Source organism: Ptychodera flava, chromosome 5 (assembly GCF_041260155.1).
Source record: "Ptychodera flava strain L36383 chromosome 5, AS_Pfla_20210202, whole genome shotgun sequence".
NCBI lineage: Eukaryota > Metazoa > Hemichordata > Enteropneusta > Ptychoderidae > Ptychodera > Ptychodera flava.
In genome coordinates, this window is record NC_091932.1 from 14724534 (window position 1) to 14736575 (window position 12042).

Genomic DNA, 12042 nt, shown 5'->3' on the forward strand with positions numbered 1-12042 from the left:
TACAAATGATATTGACCACAGAATTTGCCCTGTCAGTATTTAGTTTCTGCTAAAACTCATGTGTTTCTAATGCAGTCAGTGTTACAGAACATCACACATTTTGTGCCGATTTCAATATTGCAGTGAATGAATACCAACAATACTATAGCGTGTATTGTAAGTGTCATGTTCAGACTTTGTTCAGACGCGGGAATTGAGAAAATGCCACTTTGAAAATGTTAGCAATTAAATTACAGACATCGCCCGTCTTGACTGCAAAACTTTCGAAATAAACATGCACTTGCACTAAGCCGTGTTTCTTTCCTACAAACCGTGAATAAACTTACTCCGATTTCACTTGGTACGGAAAGGTAAGAGTAAAGTACAGTCGGGGTAGCGTTTTACATGTACATGTAACACGATTGGAACTAATTTGGGATAATTCGATTTTCATATTTTTAAAATTTCTCAAAAGTGTTAGGTGCTAGATAGTTGAATGTTGCAATAATAAAATTACTCATAAACACAAGTGTGTAAAGTAAAAAGAAAAGCAAGTGCGCTTACATTTGCAGACTTTAAAGACATTAGTTCACCATCCAATTATCTCAAATTAGTTCCAATCGTGTTATGTGTTCACATGTGTGTAACCATGAACGACACTTTTCTCATCCCGGTTGAAGGGAACCTGTCCTGATATATGTATCTCTTCCAAACTTTTTTTGGCTCCCTCCACGCTTAAAACGGTCGCTTGCTTGTTTTTTGTAGCTCCTCGTGGTACCTCGCTTGATGCCAAATTGCCACCACAATGTCTTATATTTTGAACAATCAAGCTGCCCACGTCCTTACTGAAGGATTTTCCCGTATGATATTCGCGACCGTTGTTATTGATGTTCATTGTCGGAGTGCAGACTTACAGCGTGTCTACAGTGCAGTGTTGTGATCGATTTGAATTGGGCAGGCGAGACATTTTAGTAGAACGTTATCTCAATCCTAACAGTGGGGTGCCGATAGTGAACCTTGCATTTATTACACCGATCACCACTTTGTTTCGTTTATACAAACAGAATTTCTGCTTGCACCAGACAGGCTTAATCAACACTAAAGTGGCCACGGGTGTAAGACATTTATTGGTTAATTTGAGTCATATCACTAACTATTGTGCATAATATAAGGTCATTCCAGGGCGTGAATATGTGCAATGATCAAGGTAAGGGTTTCAATGCCTCCATGTGAAAAGCAGTTTAGGTTTTTGTGGTGTTTGTGGCATGGGAGCTGATTAAGACAAACACACTTGTATTTTCAGTAGGGAAAACATCACTCGGTTGATTTTTAGCATCTGTATTCTCAAATTAAAGGGCATATTTCAAGGGCACCTGTATATTAAGTAAGCAATTAGTAATGACAGTCTGTAAACCAATATTGTAGCCCCAGATGTTCAGAATATGAGCAAAAGAAATGACACCATCACTAAACTGTGTGACAGGCGGTATTCGAGTCAATGTAAAATTGGTCTTCACGCTTTGCTTGCCTAACACTTTTCTTTCTGTGGCTCATATTTTCCCATTGACTCTGGACTCAATGAACACACAGTAAAGTAAAAAAAGGGCAAAACAAACACTAGATATGGAAACAGAAGTTCAAAATTGTTATCACGGTTTTAGAAGCTCAGCTGGATTGCATTGTAAAATGTAGATCACTTTAAACTTCTCATCTTTCCGTGTAGTTGCTAATGAAACAAATGATATGAAGATGTTCAAGTTGTCAATTATTACAGACTGACAGTGTGTAAGCGATAGAAACAAATGACATGAAAATGTTCAAGTTGTCAATTATTACAGACTGACAGTGTGTAAGCGATAGAAATTTATCTACATTATGTAAATGAGTTCAAATGTATAAGAGTAGCTTGCAATATTCACTAGGGTGTTTCTAACATGTGAAGTAACAGTGCATAGGGAGATTTTAAAGACTAGTCTGGGATGGCTTTGAGAATAGCATAAATTAAATTTTGCGATCTTTATCTAGTAGTTTTACATGCAATCTGACAAATTAATTTAAATTCCCGTTTTTATGAGTGAGCAACTTTTGCAAGCAAAGGTGTACAAATAACGGTAAATGTTTGTTAAAAATGTTAATAGGAAGGCTTAACCGTTCGCCGATTGGAAATGTCCTACGTTTGGAAAAAAACCAAAAAATGTTAGCGTCTTAACGCAACTCCTTAACCCTATGAGCACTGTAATTTCCTCCCACCAAAATTTTAGTGCAAAATTTTACCAATTTTTATGAATCTTTCTGTAATTTTTTGATAATTTTGGAACAAATTGACATCACCTTTCATCGGCTACAGTTGTTTTCTCAAACTTTTGGCGAAAATCTGAGAAAAATTGACTGGATTTATTTTATAGACTTTGGCGCTCAAAGGGTTAAAGTCTAAAGCACCCTTTGTGAATTATACATTAAAAAGGTGGGGTCCCTTTTATCACGCGAAGCAAGCTCGACACAATCAGCTAGATCGCCCTAGTTTACAAACTTTTTCCCTCCAAATAAAAGCTTGAGAGTTGTCGCCTGAAATTCCAATTTTATGATTTGTTGATAATACAACAATAAGTGGCTCAAATAACCTTCGTACACAGATCTCTACAGTTGATCTTATTTTCTACAATTCAATTATTTCATTTATTCGTTTTCCACACAGGAACGTTTACATATCCGCATACTTATCAATTGCCTTGCCGGCAAGGAATTCCTGCAAAAATTGTGGAAAATCATCGTGTATATCGAATGGAGGCACAGAACTGCTTGAAAGCATATACAGCAAGGTCTTTTGGGTTACGGGCTACGTAAATGAGCTGCAATCGTGCAATAGAAAGTCACATCAGTGATAGTTGACTTCGAAATTCCGATGTCATGAACTAGTGTAGGATACGCTTGTCACAACAGAGACGAGTTGTGAAAAAGAACAGTCGGACATTTGTTTGGAGGACAATTACTTCCACGAAGCCCGTGCAGCACTATCCATTACCGTTATAAAAATGATAACAATTGTCGAGTCACAACCAATTCCTATGATATCACAAATACAAGCATTCAATATGGCGCCATCTTCTTGATGATCAAAATTTCTTTATATATTATATATATAGAGAGAGAGAGAGAGAGAGAGAGAGAGAGAGAGAGAGAGAGAGAGAGAGAGAGAGAGAGGAGAGAGAGAGAGAGAGAGAGAGAGAGGGGGGGGGTGGAGGAAGGAAAGAGCTTCTTGCGTACGACTATTCGCTTCGTCAGGTATATCTACAGAAAGTGATATTCGTGTACAAGTCTTATTATGCCTGGGAATGACATGTCAATACTAAACTTTAGTAGTTTTAGCGTGCACAGAACTAATCGCTAATGCCTTTAAAACTTTCAAAATATACATTGTATTTGAAGAAAATATTGACTGAAAAATGCATCTCAACTTGGAATGGGAAGAAATGCCTTGTACATAGATTAATTATGGATCTTGTCCTGATGATACCAGGTGATATAAAAAACATATTAGGTGAAAAAAGAAACGTCGAAGTTATACTTTTTGTATAGTGCATAAAGTGCGCTCTATAAGCATTGGCAAAGGAGTATGGGATTACTGTCTGATGTTTAGTTTCTGTGGTGTGGCTATCTTGAATTAGGTATCTAAAATGTTTCTAGTTATCTTGCTTATGATTCATTATACGTTTCGATTTTCTCAACTCAAGTAAACCGTTTGATCCTAAGCTATATGCACAGCATGCACAGATAACAGATATACCGCTCCCATAAAACCTTACCTTACCCGACGGACTATTGTATTGTACGGGGGTTGGATGAAAAAAAATTTGAGCCTAACCATGAAGTCCTGCTGAAGGTGTTCCTATGCTATTTATTTTCCAACAAAGTCCCACCCGCCCCTTCCGCCCACACACTTCTGCCAGCGGTGCCGCAGTGCTTGGATCCCTACTTCGTAGAATCTTTCATCTTGGTCTTCAAAAATATCCTCAAAGGCGGATATGACGTCACCATCATCGTCAAAATGCTTTCCAGCTTTTTTCTCATGTTCGGAAAGAGATGAAAGTCTGAGGGTGCTAGTTCAGGAGAGTATGGTGGGTGTGGAACGAGTTTGTGGGGTGGAGCATTGTCCTGATTAAACAAGACACCTTTTTTCAACTTTTCTCCTCGATCTTTATATGGCCTTCAATAACTGCCTCCATGGGTTAGAATTGTGCCCTCCATTGATAGTTTGTCCCTTTTCTAGGTAGTCATCTGAAGAGTTGAAATCAATGCAAACGAAGCTAAATTGATCTGGCACCGCTCCTTTAAAGTAAGGCTCAATATTTTTCATCCAACCCTCGACGAGTACGGAGCTCAAAATACAGCTATCTTTTACTTTACAGCAAAATTAATATTACATCAGCACATGGCCTGAACACCGTTAACTTGTTTGGCATGGTGACTTCAACACTGAAGTCGCAGGCCATCGTTACCTGTCTGCCCCATGCAACTCGTCTTGTAGGCCATTAGTAACCACCAGACAACTCTAAAAGTGTATCCAGCGAGCCGCGGCTACAATATTTGACTTTTTGAACTTTATGTTTGTCGATCACATTTTTGCAACCCTACGGTTTCCTCTGAAGACCAGCGCTTCATTGAAAGCTTAGGTCAAATAGTGAGCGTTGACTATAAAATGAAAGATTATTTTTTTTAAATTCCTTGTAAATACATAATGGAAGATTAAATGCACTGCACTAAACTACATGTACCTTTGGCCTCTTTTCATGGAATTGTGTCGGCAGAAGATCGTAAGTCGCAAGCGTAGTCAGAAAACGAGGTGATTTCATCATACTGGGGTTAAAATTTACCGGATATCCGTGGTTTTTCTTGGCCAGTAGAAGCCTCGGGTCGTCTCCTTCTTCAGTCAGCATAGTCTCAACGAACGGAGCTTCAGAAGCACGCCGGCCGGTGGCATCAATATCGGTGCCCCTTAAAATAGACTCGATGATTCTCGGTACCCAATGAGTGCCTGGACAACGGATCAAAAATAGTATGTACCGGTCAGTGGAGATATGCCCTGTTCTGTACCTGTATCAAACTTTGGCTGAAGACTTATATAGGCCTTTCGCAATCACTTAATATGGCGAACGCGCCAACGCGTACAATGAGCAGAAGTATCATGTTAATATTGGCCAGAATCCTGTTACATTTTACCGTTTAAGTCGTCACTCGCCGGATTGACTACTGTAAGCATAACTCCTTTCATCAATATTTGCAATGTCGCAGGCATTGGCGACAGGGCTTTATTTTTTGAGCACTAGAGCGCTACATTCTTTCCAACTGAGAATAGAGGCCTGCAAATCCATGCTGATGGCACACAAAGCCATGCACTTTGTATATCGGCGAGTACGCAAGTATCACGTAACCAACATCGCAACCCAAACACTAGCAGTGCCGTTTGGAAGCGTCCGTCATCTAATGATACTAGTCGACCTAATTTTGGACTCATTTGTGATGTTAACTCAGGCGATGGGTGCAGTGACAGTGATAGTGTTCCTCTGACGATTGCAAAACTAAAGCTATCCCGTCCTAAGGTTTATTCCTGAACACTCCCTGACCGTGACGAGTTATGGTCATTACAAGTGTATAGGTTTTACCCAAGGGCTGCCACACACTAAAAATATCGGGAATTTCCATATTACCTACAGGTAAGAATAAATGCTTTTTGTAGGTTTGAAGTAATCGATGTGCGTCCTTGCACGGAGGTGCTTGTCCTCAGTTGGCCCTTATTACAAGGTCGACGTTTGTCACTCGATTCTCACCTGACTTGGGGTAGGTACTCAGAAATATGTCGTCATGTCTGACTGCCATCGTCTTCAACTTCTCGTATGGAAATCGCACTAGTCTCGGATTTTCTGGCTTAGAATCGTCCATGTCTGTGGTTTGTGACACAAACGTGAAGATCTACAGAAACATGTATGTCCTCCCCTCGAAGAAATAGGTCGCACCTACTCTTACTACTCTCTGTTTGAGACCATATGAAAGGTCATATATGTACATGCAATATCTGTTTGAACAGCAACCAGGTTAGTTCGGTCGCTAGAGCGGTCAGGATTTGTTATAAATATAGGGCGACTTAAGGTCAAGGACGCAGATCAGCATCGACCATAAGTATTTATAGCTATATACTTAATATTCTGTGGTTGACGTGAGTACAGTCGCGAGGCCTTGCTGGGCGAGACTAGTACCAGCTTTGCGTAGGGTCATGACCTTTCTCCTTAAGATATGCAATTATAATTTCTGGTTGCAGCTACGTATGCGATTACATCATTGGCAATTTCACTTGCGCATTACCTTGAGGAATCAAGCCCTAAGCATGCGCAGGCACTTCTGAGTCGCTGCTTATCTATTATGCAAATATTAGCACCAGAGAAACAAATTACCTGACATATATGCCGTTCATACACAGGCCATTGAAACGTCTCTGAAACGGTTCTGGGCCAATACTGACACAGAAAGTTATGTGTGGACACTCCGAAATGGTTCTGAAGCGTTTCAGATTTGAGACGGTTTAGTCGGCCCGACCAGAGCCGTTGTAGGGATTAACTCTATCCGCAAATCGCTGTGTGGACAGACTGAGCCGCTTCAGAAGCGTTTCAAACGCCCTCACGCGACAGGTATTTGTAACATAAAACAAACAACAACCAATATACAATATTCACTTTCGCCATGGCTGCCGAACACAGTACTACATCTCGCGGTATACTGGTCCGACGAAGAGATAAGCTTGCTACCAAAAACCCTATCAATTCGACCAGAAAAAATTCATTACGATTTGAAAAACGTCGAATTAATAGGAAATTAAAACTGCCGAAATAATTTAGTGGTCGAATTTAATTTGGAACGACGAGGATGAAATTTAAGCGAGACATTTTTGCCATGTTGAGACTGCTTCAAAGCATGGACTGTGAAATTTTGTGAGGTCGACAAATTTCGTAACAAAAAACCTCAAACGCACGTTGGTGTCACATCAAAATCAAAGTGGCCGCGATTACAAACGGAACAATCTGTGAGACTGCCACCGGCCGCTCGACGGACGACACGTAAGTTGACATCGTGTGCCAGCCCTTGGAAATATATTGTAACTCCTTGCAGGCAGATGAGATAGTCTTATAGCGTTTGATGCATTGAAAGTTTGTAAAAATAATAAAAAATGACATCACCGATCATAAGAAACGTGGTGTTGAAGATAATAGTTTTTAAAAGAAGACTATGACGACCATATTTCTGTAAGTATTATCTAACTTTAGAAAACCAACATCTGAAGATTTACTTCCACCAACACTTTTGGATTTGTTCCACTCTTTATTATAAGATTAGTCGAATTTCTGGAAAGTAGGTGTACATTTTCGATGTCTGTGTATCGTCTACACCGAAGTCATATCCGAAAGAGTATAATCAGTTCGCGACCGCGTAAACCTCCCTCTCCCTCTCTCTCTCCGGCATGTCAATGTTTTATATTGTCGACATTTATATATCAGTCTGAAGTTTCAGGTCACTGCTCATTGCAAGTAGTTGATGTCAATTTTTCCGTATCGGGCATGGTCTCTATCGTCACTCTAATTGTTAGTGTTTTCCTGTTATATTCCATATCAAACTCAAAACACAACGTGAACAACGTTGATAATATATTGCATATTTCGTATCGAAAACCGGTAAAGTTCGTAACTGGTGACATGTCACGCCCTGGAGAAAGTTCATCACCATCGATCGAATGTCCGTGGCGCTTTTGCTTCCAAATAGACATATTGAAATGCACAGGGAACTTCGCGGTATGGCAATTATATGAACTTTACCTTGAAGAAAGTCTGTGACTTTAAACTGGCCGTACAACCAACAATAAACATGGCGGAGCAATGATACCGATTTCAGAGACTTCGATTTTTTTTTCATTGCGACCTCGACCGCTGGTGAGAGCGAGTCGTCTATTTTTTCCCACTGGCTATTTGGCTTTGAATTTTCAATTGCCATCTTGCGCTAAGTTAAAGCTAAAAACAAGACGGGCGTTCTCTGTAAATCAATAAGCCTTTTGAATATGAAAAAATCGGACATCTGAACCTCAACACGCAGCTTGAAAGTTGTTCTCCGAATCAGGACAGGGACATCGGCCCGGGACATCGGTGAGGCCGGATTTCACGTAGTAGCTATGGAAACCGACGGCTCTGTCTATGGTTCGTTGTAAGAAACCATGCGATGTACGCTCCCTTGGGCCGTGGAATTTTGCCGTATCGCCTCTACAGACTACACCGTCTATTACCTAACCATGCTATTAAACAATCACACGATAGTTCAGTAACATATATCTTCATTAATCTACCGATCATCCACCGTCGAACACTTCGAAAACAATGGTCGCGGTCACGGATTCAAGGACGTTCACAAGAAGAAATTATCAATAAGTGGCGCGCAGAATTATTTTTACTGGTTTTGAGAACTTCTAAAATAACTTGTAATCTGTATATCTTCACACATCGAACCGATATTGTATACCTATCACCGTCGAGAACCGATATTGTATACCTATCACCGTCGAAGTTTATGTCTTTCACTGTAGAGTTCTTTTTATCCAAAACACATATTCAGAAGAGTCCCACAGAGCAGTCAAATGAAAGGATAATTGCTTCAAGCGAATGAAATTGCACGAAAGAATGAAAATCAACAGCACACCATGGACGTGATTTAAAACAATAGAGCTTGTGAATAGGACTATTTGAGTAAAAAGTGCCGTTTTTCTCGCAATTTTAGCAACTGTAACGACCCTTTATTCTTTAATACCTTTCCATAATTGAATTAAACTAGGTTTAGGGCTTATACACACAGTGTACACTGATGTACAGAACTTTAAAAAGTATTCTGCTGGTAACGAACAGGGGTTACACTCTAATGGGCGCAGTAAAACAATGGTCACGTCCATAGATTCAAGGACGTTCACGGGGAGACACGATGGCAAATAGTGCAGTGTCGTAAAATTGCTTAGACTAGTTTTAAGAACAGTACAATATCTGGTCATCGGTGTACCGCTACCTGTGAATCGAAACGACAAGTGTAGACCTATAGCTTCGAAATTTTATGGGAGAGACACCATGACTGAGACCGACAGTAGCATAACAAACTATTCCCAATTGTTCGTCGTGTTTAATACAGACATCTATGTAGGTGATTCTGGTTTCTCTTGAATCAAAAGTCCGACATTGACAAAATTGACATAAAATAAGTCCGAAAAGTTATGTTTTATTCAACTAACTGATTCATCTCCTTTGATATCCCCTATTAGCTACATGTAAACAGTCCGGAAAGACTGACATCGATGTCTCCCGGGCCCCCATTTCTTCACCGTTTTGCAAAACATCTCATCAGCCGGACGCATGGGCAATATCTTTGTACGTTGGTCAAAACTAATGACAGTATAGGTCAGGATGTAACATCGGTCAAAGTAATATTGAATATGGAAGACGAAAATGCTTTCATTGATTGACAAAAATGAGAGGGAACGAGTCAGTAAATATCGAACCATAAAGGGGAGATCGAGACTGCCATCCCCCATGATTAATCAACTGGGAACAAAATATATATTTCGATCAACAGACTTACACAACCAGAGACAGCATTTTATTCAGCTGTAAAATAAGTCACCGCCTTTCCTATAATAACACCCCGTTTGCGTTTCGATCTACTCTGCTCTGTCTCCAATCGGTATGGCCGTCCGGGTTTCGCCTGCCGTACTGACTGATACATGGTTATTTCTTCACATATTTTTTCATCGTTTGGCATAAAATACAGCATCTCTTTGGTGCACAAGGCAAATCAACGTTTAGAAGGAAAGTCACAGGAGGTTAGGATATTATATACCGTAGGTGAAATTAGAATGGAATGTTGAAGATGAAAAGACTTTTATCAGTCGACAAAAATTGCCATAAACCGAGAATTGAGATTGTCTATATGATTTATTAATTGGGAACAAAAATATTCGATTGAGTCATTAAGTTTGTGTTTGATTCGTTTTAAAATGTGTTCCTACATTCTTATCCGATTGCTTGTGTAAAATGTTTGTTTCGCCTCGGATATTTGTAGGGAAGTTTGGATTAGTGTGGACGGTAATGTTTTGTTTGTGTGAGGAAAGCTTATGGCGAGGCGAAACAAACATTTTTATTAACACAAACAATCGGATAAGAATGTAGGAACACAATTTAGAAACGAATAAAACACAAACTCGACACAAAAACATTTTGGATAGTTCGGTGGGGAGCCTCTTTCACATTCTTTACAGCCAGTACGACGTCGTTCGTTTCAGCCATCTTGTTATGCAGTATGCTTGGCCATACACACCTTTTGAACTCGAGAGGGCGCATTAAGACGTCTTAAATATCAAAACAATGGCTTAATTTTGTGAGTATGGACACGAGCGGACCCAAACTATTAATCCCCTGTGTTTACAAATCACAAATAAAGTCGCTGAAACGTTTCAATTTTTGCCTGTATGAACGAAGTAATATACCGAAATTTGATATGCAAAATGGCCGCCATCCATGTGTTAAGTCTATTGTGATTGTATTTTCATTTCACAAAACTAAGAAAGAGACAACTTTCCATAAAACAAAAGCTTCGAATTGAGTCTTTACAAGCGGTAGTTCTGAAAAATATATTGTATATATATGTCCGAATTTTGTACCTGAGGCGAATAGTACCTTAAAATTGTTTCAGATTTCTCATTTTCCTCAGGCTTTTAGCTTATTTAAATTTGATTGGCTTTACGATTGTGATATTACTGTTACCTATACCATTGAACTTAAATTTTACATGCGGTCATTTGTTTCTATTACGCGCATTTTTATTAACATGATGTAAAAAGATATAAACAAGAATGGTGACGATTGCTGGATTGTTGCAAATACATTCATATAGTTTCTTTAGGTTTGTACATGAAAATATGTTACAGCCAAAACTAAACGATGTGCATTAGACTACTAGTAATAAAGACAGGAGACTACCCATGGGTATCACAGTATTCGCCAATCCAATAGGTTTGCATATACAAATGCTAGGTCCAGAAAACATCGTCGTAACATTTTCAGTTTCTTCGAAAGTTAACAAAAGACTTGGAATGGGGAGGTATTTTTAAAATACAGTTCAAAATGTAGTGTCATCCCACTAGATTTCAAGATAAAATTGTGAAATATTTCCTTTCCTTACAAAAGAACTCTCAAAAAACAAACGCGGACTCAACAATTGTCTTTGCGCCATTGATAAATAATCACTATGTTTTATTTCGACATTTTAAAACCATTTAGTTTTTTACATAGGTTTTCATGTACTTTAGCAACGGACTGTGTGTTTATATTTTGCGTTTTCATCGTTCCTGGTGGCGGTATTAGTTGATCATTTCTAAAACTGGTTCCGGCGCCGAAATCTCTGTTTTCAAGATGACGGCTCGATCACATGTCCCACAATATGGAAGACGTCAGACCTTTTGCTCGTCGGTATTGAACAGTTCAACCACGTCATGAGTGCAAGGCTGGACGCAGACACCTTAAGCCGAGGTATCGTAATATTCCGACGATTATGACCAACTACCGTACCAAAAAGTATCATGGCGTGTAGTTTCGAATCAGTGCCCTACGTCAGATTTCGGCCTGGCGATTTCTTGTTATAAAACGATTGCTATTCCGACTTTAATCATCACTAGTACTTGACCAAGCACATTTACGAACAAACCGGACTCTGTGCTGAAAAAAAGATTCAAATGGTGTCTTCGTGTATCAACAAACCGCAGTTCGATGCCCCTCTGTGGAACACCCATTCCACTGTAAAATCCGTGCAATGACAACAACTTTAATTGAAGAAAAAGTGGACATTCTCATAATTGCAGAGACATGGCTGAAAAGTCAAGGTGATCATATTATTGCTGAGGCCGGTTGCTAAATAACCGGTTACACCATCCACCAGCTGTCTCACTCCAATCGTCAGGGAGGCGGTGTTGCAATACTCGCACGTCACAATCTC